Source organism: Haliotis cracherodii, unplaced genomic scaffold (assembly GCF_022045235.1).
Source record: "Haliotis cracherodii isolate W230 unplaced genomic scaffold, xgHalCrac1.p SCAF_3, whole genome shotgun sequence".
NCBI classification, from domain to species: Eukaryota; Metazoa; Mollusca; class Gastropoda; order Lepetellida; family Haliotidae; genus Haliotis; species Haliotis cracherodii.
In genome coordinates this window covers 6,501,566-6,513,862 of record NW_027266286.1, presented here as the reverse complement: position 1 = coordinate 6,513,862, position 12,297 = coordinate 6,501,566, and positions in this window count along the sequence as shown.

The following is a 12,297-nucleotide window of genomic DNA, read 5'->3' as shown; positions in this document are numbered from 1 at the left end:
CTGGAATCTGTGTAGGATCAAGTTCTGACGAGGGTAATGTCCATCTTGTACCTTTTTCTTAAACATATCTGGAATCTGTGTAGGATCGTTCTGACGAGGGTAAGGTCCATCTTCCATTGTCTCGAAACGTTCAGTAAGAGCGCCCGCATCCAATCGTTGAATATTGTACCGATGTTACACTTCAATGAGATCCTTTTTAATCTCACTCACAGCCAAATTCAACTTCCATGTGTCAAACAATGTGTCTCTGGTGTTTCTCGGCAATGTCATCTCAATCAGACGAAGCTCACGTATAATATCATCATCCGGAGGGCCAGGATTTACTTTTCGTCGCCAGATAGCAGCAAACCGTCAGACGCATGATGCAGCATTCACATGTACAACAGTATCCAGTACCAAGAATGTAGACAGGAGCCGATGGCCAGATTACATGGCGTGTATGGGTTGTAGCTGGTGTGAGCTGGAACATGCCGAATCTCAACCTCAACCTGCTATGACATCACGCATTCGTGACCAACTCGTGTTATTCCGGGACAAGCCGAAGAGCGACTCGTGTCCCACTCGTGGCCATTTTTGCGACCGGGTTCCGTTTTCCGAACGGGCATTCCCAAAACAATTGTCAACTCATTGCGTAATGGTTCACATATATTTCCCCATATATTGGATATATTTCAGATGCAATTTAAAGCACATCTGGACAAGCGGAATTATACAGTATGATTGAATACATTTAACTGTGTCTGGGTTATATTTTTAGATGTGAGACATATGTAAAATCAAAAATTATTTCTGAAGGATTCTTTGACCAAGAACTTGAAATCATACGCGCATTTTGATTGGTTTGTCGTATTTTCGCACATAACATTTGTCATAGCGACTGATTTATGACTACCATTGTCTGCAGTACATTTGACTTCAAGGGCAATTTACCCTGTAGCCATGTCTCCATAACTTAATTGTCATTACGTTTTAGGCGCTAATCCCCGTTGTTAATCCTCACCAACATTTCATTGTATTTTGACTGTCAGTCAGCCTGGACTACCATATCACTTCCCTTTAACTACTGCTTTTTATAGTATGGCATTTATTGCCCTAATTGATCATCCCATGAACTGTGTTTGTTAATCACGCCCATATGTCCAAAGCAACGTCGTTGTCTCTTTGTCTGTCCATTGTTGTTCATTACTATATATGTGCTACCATTACACAGTTACTACGGTGTTAGTCAGGCTTGGTATTCCGAGTGCTGGCATAGGGACGACCTCGAGCAGGATATGCTGCTCGTAGGAAACGCTGCTCGTAGGAAACGCCCTAAGCTGGAAAGTCTGCTCATTGCTGTGTTTGTGTTGTCAGAGCAGGTATTCCGCTCATTATGCAATTGTTGTTTATTGTTTACATGTTGTGCATAAAGCGTTCCGGGACAGTGATGTCGATTTTGTCCTTTATTCCCCCAAGAGCTAATTCCCCGTCAACATGCACGTTGACAACTGGTGTTAGAATCCGGCTGGAGTAACTTTTGAGCTTACTCCCGATCCCGTAACCTCTCTGTATGCCTACCACCCTGAAGAACAATCATCAACTCGAGCCATGAAGAAACAAGATTGAAGAAAACAACAGGAATCTCTCCGAATCTCTCAAGATTTCGTTCATACACAGGACCAAGGAAGTATAAACGCCTATCCCACAGAGATCCTGACCACAGCCATCATGATGCAGATCTTACAGAAATCGCCTCACGGGCACCTACAAGATGGACACTGTGTACAAGATATCTCATTGGGACTTACTAATTTGTGTTTACTTACATGGACTCAATCAAGGATATATATTGTGTGACTGTTGAATAGTGCAACCAGGTATGTTTAATCAAAGCCAGTATATTAATGCCAAAATGTGTCTTTCCAAAATTCAGTTTTGTATATGTGCAATATACTCCAAATTACATCTTTAGTCATGCTAGATCTTTGAAGTTATTTTGTAGGGAATCTTTGAAATGTCTCCAGGCCACGCCAGACATATAGTTGCAGCTAGGGCCCAGACAAACCTAAGCTGTAGGGTTATCGAGTCACACCTTAAAGTTCGACTCGTAATTTCAAAAATCTAAACGACAAAATTTGTCATTTGTTACAAGTAATTAATGCGCACAGTTTGGTACAAAATTGAATGTATTGTCTAGGACTTTGAATTCAGATTAGCTATATTCTTGGGTGAGCCACCCCTACACATATGTTTATTGTATGTCAGTATTAAGTAATTAACAGCACAGTAGTATTCAGCATTTCAGAGTTTTGATGTCGGAATTAAGGATTTTTTTTCTTGGGCATCGCACCCACAATATCTGGGCAAGCTCCGTCAAAGACACGGGAAGAGCACCCATTGTACTTAAAAGGGCAATAGTACCCACAAGTACCGTTTGAGTCACGCGGTAAAGCTAGACTCCTGGTTTTCAAATTTCTTTATGCAAAATATTTGCTGAGATGTTTAATTTGTACTTTTTATGACATTAATCATTATCATTATTCAGTACTGAGTCGCACCGCCAAACCAGACTCCTGAATTCAAAGAACCTCAATAATATATTTATTGAATCTGTCCAAAGCGGTAATTAACTCGTAGTGAATTTGCACATTACAAAGATCACTTTCAAACTGGCACTTAATCAAATTGGCTAGATGATCACTTTCATACCGTCATTGCATAGGTATATTTGTTGCACAAGAATTTCAACGATATCATGAATTCATCTAACTGATTTTGTTCACATTTTGCACTATTGTTTCCGTTGGTGAAACAGTTCACACATATCAATTTGGACTTGTCAAAGCTTGGGGTCCAAGCTTCACGGAACGGAGGGAAGTTGTCACAGCGACTGATTTATGACTACCATTGTCTGCAGTACATTTGACTTCAAGGGCAATTTACCCTGTAGCCATGTCTCCATAACTTAATTGTCATTACGTTTCAGGCGCTACTCCCCGTTGTTAATTCTCACCAACATTTCATTGTATTTTGACTGTCAGTCAGCCTGGACTACCATATCACTTCCCTTTAACTACTGCTTTTTATAGTATGGCATTTATTGCCCTAATTGATCATCCCATGAACTGTGTTTGTTAATCACGCCCATATGTCCAAAGCAACGTCGTTGTCTCTTTGTCTGTCCATTGTTGTTCATTACTATATATGTGCTACCATTACACAGTTACTACGGTGTTAGTCAGGCTTGGTATTCCGAGTGCTGGCATAGGGACGACCTCGAGCAGGATATGCTGCTCGTAGGAAACGCCCTGAGGTGAGCTGGAGCTCCGTTCACCTCTTGTACGCCTGAGCTGGAAAGTCTGCTCATTGCTGTGTTTGTGTTGTCAGAGCAGGTATTCCGCTCATTGTGCAATTGTTGTTTATTGTTTACATGTTGTGCATAAAGCGTTCCGGGACAGTGATGTCGATTTTGTCCTTTATTCCCCCAAGAGCTAATTCCCCGTCAACATGCACGTTGACACATTCATCGATAGGGGGACGAGTCTTCAGAGTGGTGACGAATGTGACGTCACGTTCGGGGAGAAATGAGTTCCGTCTGGAGCTGCTTCATGTCTGGGAACAGATGGAAGTTTGACGGAGCCAGATCGGGAGATAACCATAGGTGGTGAAGGAGTTCAAAGCCACACTCGTGACATTGACCGATGTGTGCAGAGGTATATTATCCCTGTATGGAAGGGCACACATTTTCTCAGCGCTCACGTCTCTTTTGCCGTAATTTCATCCTGTGATTGCCCCAAAAGTGCAACATTATATGCTCCGTTTATTGTCTGGCCATATGGAAGATAGTGTCCCACCGTGATGGCACCCTCGGCATCACAGAAGAAAACGGAAGCCATACGTTTCCAGCTGATGGGTGTTTCTTTGCCTTCTTGTGTTGTCTTGATGTCAGATGCTTCCAGTGTGTTGATTGTTGTTTGGAATCAGGCTTGGGTGACAATGTATTATTTGAATTCCATATCAACGAGTTTACAAAAATAAGGTAATTTCTTACTCCTTGAGATTGATGTTTAAGAACAATTGGCGGTATTTGGCTTAGTTAGGCCATGTACAGTTGAATGGTTTACAGTAAGAGCCCACAGTATCGAGTAGTGATAATAGTTCTTGATTTTTGCTTTTCAACGTTTGGCTAAACCAGAACCTATTAGGATCTGTATTTAAAGTTATTGTGGATGTTGTCGAAGCATATGCCAGAAGTGGACCAAAAGAGAAGATCAACTTGTTAAATGTCTTTCGGAGTAGGTTTTTATTATGTTTTCATTGTTACAATTTACAAGCTCAAAAACAAAGGAAACAGAATTGGAATATCCTATTCTGTCACAGTAAGCTGTCACCCAAAGTGAAATACCATAACCATTATATGTAAGCATCATTACATTAATTGTTTGAAAATGTTAGCTGCCAAAACATGCATCAGTACTATCAGCTTTTATCTTGACTCTGAACCTGAAAACCTGGAGACATGTCCATTCGTCTTTTGTAATGAATGTATAAGGCCCATAAACATCCGTCCAAAGGCAGACATAACGCTGGTCCAGCAAATGTACCATAAGGTCAATGTGTAAACAAGTAATCATGAACCTCAATACAATCTAGGACGAATTTTCTTTATATTCCCAGAAAGTATTTGAGTGAGTGAGTTGGGTTTAATCCCGCTTTTAACAGTATTCCAGTTACATCACGGCGTGTCAGCTTAATGAGGGAGGAAAGTCCGAAGTGATACAGGTCTCAGATGTTTACCACTTCGGTGAAAACCACGATCACGGGTATGGTGCTGAGAAACCTAGAAACATAATCCGGGCGAACCGGGATTCGAACCCATATTCATAGGTTTCTGGTGTTCCCAAGGGATGCAACTCTGCACAGCGAATCGCGGCGCCTAAGACGACTGGGCTACCGATGCCCCCACAAAGTATTTGAGACAAGTAGGATCACAGAACTTCCAAGGATTTGCTTGAATTTGGAATTCTTTGAACTTCAGTTATGACCAAGCTCATTTGACACTCGATTTTCAACTGTTTACAGTACTAAACCGCAGGATAAAGTAAAGGGATACATTGATACATGGGGAATTTGTTACTCATCATGGTGACAATATATATATATATATATATATATATATATATATATATATATATATATATAGAGAGAGAGAGAGAGAGAGAGAGAGAGAGAGAGAGGATTCATCACGAGTGTTTTTTAATATGGGAAATATCAACCGATTAACGTGACGAGGTTGATATTTCCCATATTAAAAAACACAAGTGATGAATTCTATTTATCATTTTCACATTTTTGCTTCCTTTTAAGGAATAATTGCATTAACATTAACATAAGCAGCTTGTCGAAATCTTACGTATAGATCGTGCGTAGTGATACATGTTTTCCATAGCCGTGTGAAGTTACTGTGAACCAAAATGAACAACTTCTTAACTCCTTTATGGGAAACTCCTTCGCTGAGAAAAAACTTCCTCGGATTATTTTAAACAAAATACTTGAACAGACTTTTGCAGAATAATTGAAAATTTAATAACGGTAACAACAACGATCCTGTGTAATCTGTTGATATCTCTGGTGTAATTTCACTTACATATAGTTTCAAATCAAACCGCTCTCTCACTTGAAGAATGTCTTGCGGAGGAGACGTCAGAGGATATGCTCTTGTCTGTGTCACTATCACTTTCGTTGACAATCCGGCGTCTTTTAACTTGGACCGGGCTTGGAGGTTTAACGAGATTAATCGTTATCTTTCCACCAGTAATGTTGCCAGCAAACATAGCGCTGACGCCACCAGAAACATTTATTATTTGAGACCGCTGACTCTGTTGTCTACTGTCGATTTGGTCATTACGCAAGGGACCGCTCTACATGACGGGAGTTTCATCAACAAGCCGGGATGTCACAGTGTGGGATGGAGTGTTTCGTGAAATGATGTTGGATATTTACCTGTGCTGGTCATTATTAATATGGCAGTAATTGTTCACAGAATGGATGTTTTTGTGGCCAGTTATATGCATTATTTGATTTGGCGGAACATTATTGTCATTCAACTTTTGCACAAGGTGTTTGCGCACAAATAGCGGATAAACCACTGATCGCCAGGTTTAGGCATACCTAAAGTGTGTGTGCCGATGTAAAAGGGATCGGCATCTCGACAGAAGTCGAGTGGACGCGTGGAGGCATACAACTTATACACCTGCACAGGGCACCGAGAGGGATCAGCACTATAAGACCACATTTTGGGCCTTACGTCGCGACAATCACGAGGATTCTCACAGGACCTCTTCTTTTCTTGTCTCATGGACAGTTCGAGATATTCGTGATCGTATCCATCAACATGCAATGCGATATCCCCCCCCCCCCCCCCCTCCCCCAAACACATATTGTAGTGATCATTGACACATCTTACCCCGAAATGGATTGTGTTGTAGAGCCACAAACAGAATATTATGCTCATTGGATTACTGATTCCAATGGATCTGGACTGCCACAGGGACTCGATCTCTTCATCACCAATCGGGTCGGCTCTCCTTGGTAAGTTGCCACGCCCTTCTTTCTTTAGTTCAATTTTTCTCCCCTTTAATACTTACCGTGATCCTGAAAATTCTAAAGATGATGTGAGTGAATATCCATACCCCCTTCGTTTTAGTGATCTCTCGATGCTGCTCTGAAAACCCGTGAGACTTTGTTTGCATTTGGCAAATTTCATTTTGGACTTTTAGAAAGTTTTTCAACAGTTTCAAACCATACAAAGTTTTCTAGTCTTTGTTTTTATTTTGATTGTCTAGGATAACACCATCGATCATGCCGTCTTCAACAGCCACAAATCTACCTTGTTCATCTTTCGGCTTTGTGTTCGTCGTCTGCTTCGCCGTGCTCGACGGTGGCGTTTCGATAATGAAACGTTGGTCACAGGGAGGTTTTGATAATCTTCCTTCATCACAGTCAAATTCAAATTCGGTGCCATCAACCTGTAACCTGTAATATCCATTTGTCAACACGGCCATCACTGTAGCACTTCCCCTTTGATCTATTAAAACATTGTCTCCAACATCAAAGGTATCCATGTTGTTTGTAAAGACCTACTCACGTGCACCGGCGAAAAAAGTCCCACTTCCGGTCACCTAATTTGCATATCTAATTTGCATACTCATGTCATTGGGTTATGACTTACATGTTTTTATGTCATTAGATTATGTCATGGATAAATGCTTTAGTTAAATGATAAATAGAACATCTCTATGGTTCCGGCTTCAACACCATTCGTCAAAACTGTAAGCAAATGTCACTGAAATGAACTGAGAAAACAATATGTGAAATGCTGGATTTCTTTATTGATAACATATATGTGAAACTTTGCAATAAGACATTGAGGAAAGAAGGGCTAATTGTACATTTATGGATTTGAAAAGGAATTTCAAAATCAAACAAGGTAATTTGGCCAACGTGAAGGTGGCGGTGTTTCAGTTTCGAACAGCCACTGAAAATATAAACACAACCGAGTGTCGAGAGAAGCTTTTTTGATCACTGTACATAGACAAGATCGACAAAGGCCGCGAGAATGAGAACCCTTGGATACCACTAATCAAACGTCCATGAGTTTTCAGTAGTTTTATAATAAAAACTTGCATTGGTCATGTTTGAGCATCTGCATCAATAACAGTGGGCGGAGTTTATTTCATGCTGTGCTATAAAATTTTAATAGCAAATCACATGGCATTGTGAACATGGGACATATTCGATTGATTCAAGATCAAAATGTATTGTGGTATATTTACCAATGATTAGTATCACAGCAGTTTCGGTAAATGTATCACTAATGATACATAAATTAGAAATTGATGTCTGCATAAGTAATGGCGACACGAGTCTTTCTGTTCACTCTAAGACAGCCTTGTGGGGTGATCCCAATAACTGTCAGGCCTCGGTTTGGGGAATTAGCTATTGGGAGCTAGCCTTGAAACAAGAGAGAAGAGAGCTGTGAGGTCCTTAGGGTTTATTCAAGCAAGTGTCATATCATTCAAGTTACATCAATTAATAAATAATAGTGACGTACAATGATAATAATGATAATAATATGCTCACACAGTGTCCATCTAATAAAGGCATAATAATAAAGCAATGTATTTAATATTGGAGTATGTACGGTAACATTATACAACATATGCAGTATTTACTAGAATGATAACGGTAATGACAAATAACATTTCTTAACAGCTAAATTGAGTAGTCGTAACATTTTAATAGAGCATTTTCGGTAGACTACGCAAACTGCTTAGATGAGGAACATGACATTTACTTATGAAAAGACGGTAAACATTAATATTTGTAGTTTCAGTAATAATTATCACAACATAATAATTTCGGCAAATACGGAAAGTAAATACTTGATCCAAATAAAGATACGAATGTACGCGGTAGAAGATATAGCTCGGTTTTACTTGTGTAATTATTAGTTTTAGTAGTGATTACTTTGGTGACTACGGTAATGAATCACGGCGGCTGTGTTGCTATTGACTACGCGCATTTCCTAAATATATATGGAGCTAGACGATAACAGCTAATGGAGTGAATACGGTAATTATATACTTAAACGATGCGCGTTTGAATGTACGTTGTTATGAAGTATAAAGGAGGACTATAACAGTATTTAAATGACTACGGGAATGAAATTGTGGTATAGGCTGTGTTGTAGCGTATGCAACTATATGAGGGACGGGACTCTTTACAATATATTCAAAGACTTACTTAATGAGGATAAAAGCTAAGAAATATGGAATGCGTTGTTATAGCCTATTCTGTAAGCGCACACAGGAGGTAAAGCTGCACATATAACCTTTGATCGGTGGACTGTCGGAAAATATGGAATAACCGACCTACGTATAGAATAAACAGTTGTGTTAACTCTAGGAACCGTTTGTGACTAAGCTACATGTATGCTACGCTACTGCACGGAAATCCAAACTGTATATGCATCTGGCATTTTGAACAGATGATGTTAGACATTGAAGGGGAATATAATCATGGATGTCGAAATATAGGAGAGAACTATTGGTGCCGCATATTAATGACACATAAACTTGTGGAGCCCACGACGCATTACCTTTCAAACAACACTGGAAAGTGCCTGAGTATTAAACGGTAAATAATATATATAATGAACAGTCATTTAAAACTTGTACAAAGTAGATTGAGAGTTACAATATGGCAGTACTGATTCAACTTAACTTTAACATTTTCTAGACAATAATAACAATGAAATAAGAAGTTTAGTCATAAAATAGGAATATTTAAATGTTTCTTACCTTGAAACAAGAGAGGAGAGAGCTGTGAGGTCCTTAGGGTTTATTCAAGCAAGTGTGCCGAGGACCAACGCCCAAGGAGTTATATACCCCCACAGCTCTACTCTTATCACATTAACAATTACTTTGAAGTTATAATTTCGGTCTCTGTTATGTGTCTTAGGCTGTCAAAGTTGACTACACAAAAGCAGGTGGTAATGGAATAGTATCAGTATTGCCCAACAAGAGTTTATTTTAATTACGGTTTTAGATGATGGTCAAAACCTGCGCCAGCTGGTAACAAAACATTATCAATAGAACAAGGGCCGGGGCGGACGAACTTTATCTATGATTACGTAATTTACTGTTCGCGTGAATGAGCTTGCCAAGGAACAGCCGTCATGGTCGACCAGTGGCGATAAAAACGAGAAATACTGGTCTAGCGACTTTCGAATTTTAGAATTTCCTAGTTTAAATTTAATTTGTTTAAAAATATAAAAGTGTAATGAAATATATGCACTGTAACAACTCGAAAACGGCCTATTGGTATTTGTTTAATTCTTATTACTTGCATTGAACCTTCATTATAAAACACAATGATCAGATTATCTTTTTAACCTCAAGTAACAGACATTGCATGTCAATCAGTGTTTTGGAAAAGGTTGGTTGGTTGTTGTTTAACGCCGCACTCAGCAATATTCCAGCTATATGACGGCGGTCTGTAAATAATCGAGTCTGGACCAGACAATCCAGTGATTGACATGTGCATCGATCCACGCAATTGGGATCGATGACATGCATCAACCAAGTCAGCGATCCTGACCAACCGATCCCGTTAGTCGCCTTTTACGACAAGCATAGTCGCCTTTTACGGCAAGCATGGGTTGCTGAAGACCTATTCTACCACGGATTTTTTGGAAAAGGCAGAATAGCAATAATTAAGTTACAAATTAATCGGCAGTCTATTATCAAATGCATTAAACACCAGATACTGACATACTGCCTGATTTGCTGACGCTCGGGATGTGTCCTTTGTGTGATAATGGTTGACTGAACATCATTCCTGTAACAAATGCACATTCCTATGCTCTCGGGTAGGCCCATCAATTATTCTTAACGTATACGAAAGCTCATGGGTCGGATGGAATCAATATAATAGATTAAACAATGACATTACAGTGACATTACAGTGACATTAAGTTTTTATATCAATTTACCCTCTGGTACAACCCATTGTGGTTGTAATTGTGTAATAAATAATTAGGTGGTATTCGCGTGAAGATATTAGGAGCATGACGACTTTTGGATTGTTTGTTAGTATTGTCCTTGATCGATCCCTGAAACTGATTTATTCACTTGTTAAAAGGCTTTTGTGACGCCATTCTGTTCAAACCGGTCCAGTGCGTTTCAAGTAGTTCAATCAATCAACCAGTACTATTTGCAGTATGATGACAAAATGATGTATATGATGGCACATATACAAATAACAATATAAAAGAAAAGTCGTGACAATTTACATAATTTTTAAAGGTATACATGAGCAGTTGAAGAGTAGAAATCTGGTACATGTACATTAGTACAGATTGTACCATGATATTCCTCCCACACAGCACTGCATGTGAGACCATATTTCTGCAAAGCGCATCTTCGTGATTTACAGTTTTTGTTTGCAGTTACAGCAGATGATGCCCAGGAGTGCTTAAGGTGACGCAGGCTGATCTGTCTATATTGGTAAGCACCGTCCATCCATCATGTGACATCCCCACTCCACTAGATTCATATTGAACCCTTTACGCTCCACTATCTGGTAGTAGACACGGGGGCTGTGGTATCCTGTGGCTGCAGAGGTTGGTGGCAGAGTTTGTCTCTCTGCGTGTTCTTCGTCACCTTCCAACAAAAGAGCTTGTACTGTTAGCTACCCAGTTCTTCCTCCTTAAATCCGCCATATGATGACAAAAGTGCATGTCCACCTGTTTCAGTGATGACTTTTTCATTCCCAGTTTCTTCTGTAAGGCTGAACATTTTAGTAGCCTGATGGTGGAACTATGCATCATTCAGGATCTTCTTCAGTGCTAGACCCTTTCCCAAACCAAGTAGTCGATCAGTGTTGTCTCAACCAAGACTGTATGTAAAAAAAGGAACTTGCTCACACAGCACTGCCCAGACCTGCTTCGATTGTTTCATGCACCAAATTCTGCACCTTCTTGAAGCTTGCTTGGATTCTGGTGCTAGGAACAAGTCATGTGCTTCCATTTCAACATGAGGGAGGATGGGCAAATCTATGACATCTCCCACCAGGACGTACAGTGTCTTTATTCTTGCAGATGTGACAGCATTTTGTTTGGCATTGACTGTGCTGCACCAAACACTTTCCAGTTTGTCATCCAGACAAGCAATAAAGGGCTGTTTGTTTTTGCGTTGTTCAAGAATTCTTCCTTCTACCATTTAATGACCAATGCCCCCGTTCTTCTCATGTGTGTGGCATCTTTCGTTGATGGATCACCATTGTGGCCATTACAGACAATATTTTGTACAATATATAGAAGGTATATAGTTTACACACATGATATAATGTAGAACCTCTTGGTCCGGATAGCCGCTGAAGTAGAGCTCACCCAACAAGAATACACTGGACATTTCCAGGTTCTCGTTGTTTCACTTTGATGGTTTTCCAGACAGCGACAGCAAAGGTTGCCTTACTGGCCTGCAGGGTAAGGGAGAATGTTATGTGAGCGTATTAGTGTTGAAACTTTAGCTTTTGTGTAAGGGCGTTAGGGTTGGAATCACGTCTTGAGTACAAAACCACCCTGACCATTATTATGATGAAAATACGTTTAAAACAATAATCATCACTAGCGAATGAACACCAGACAAACCAACAAACAGACAGTAATCATCTGTGGCCAGAGTACACAGTGACGTGAGTTATGCGTTTATCAACTTCTTTGACATGGCTTTGAATGAAAGCTAAACGTTGTAT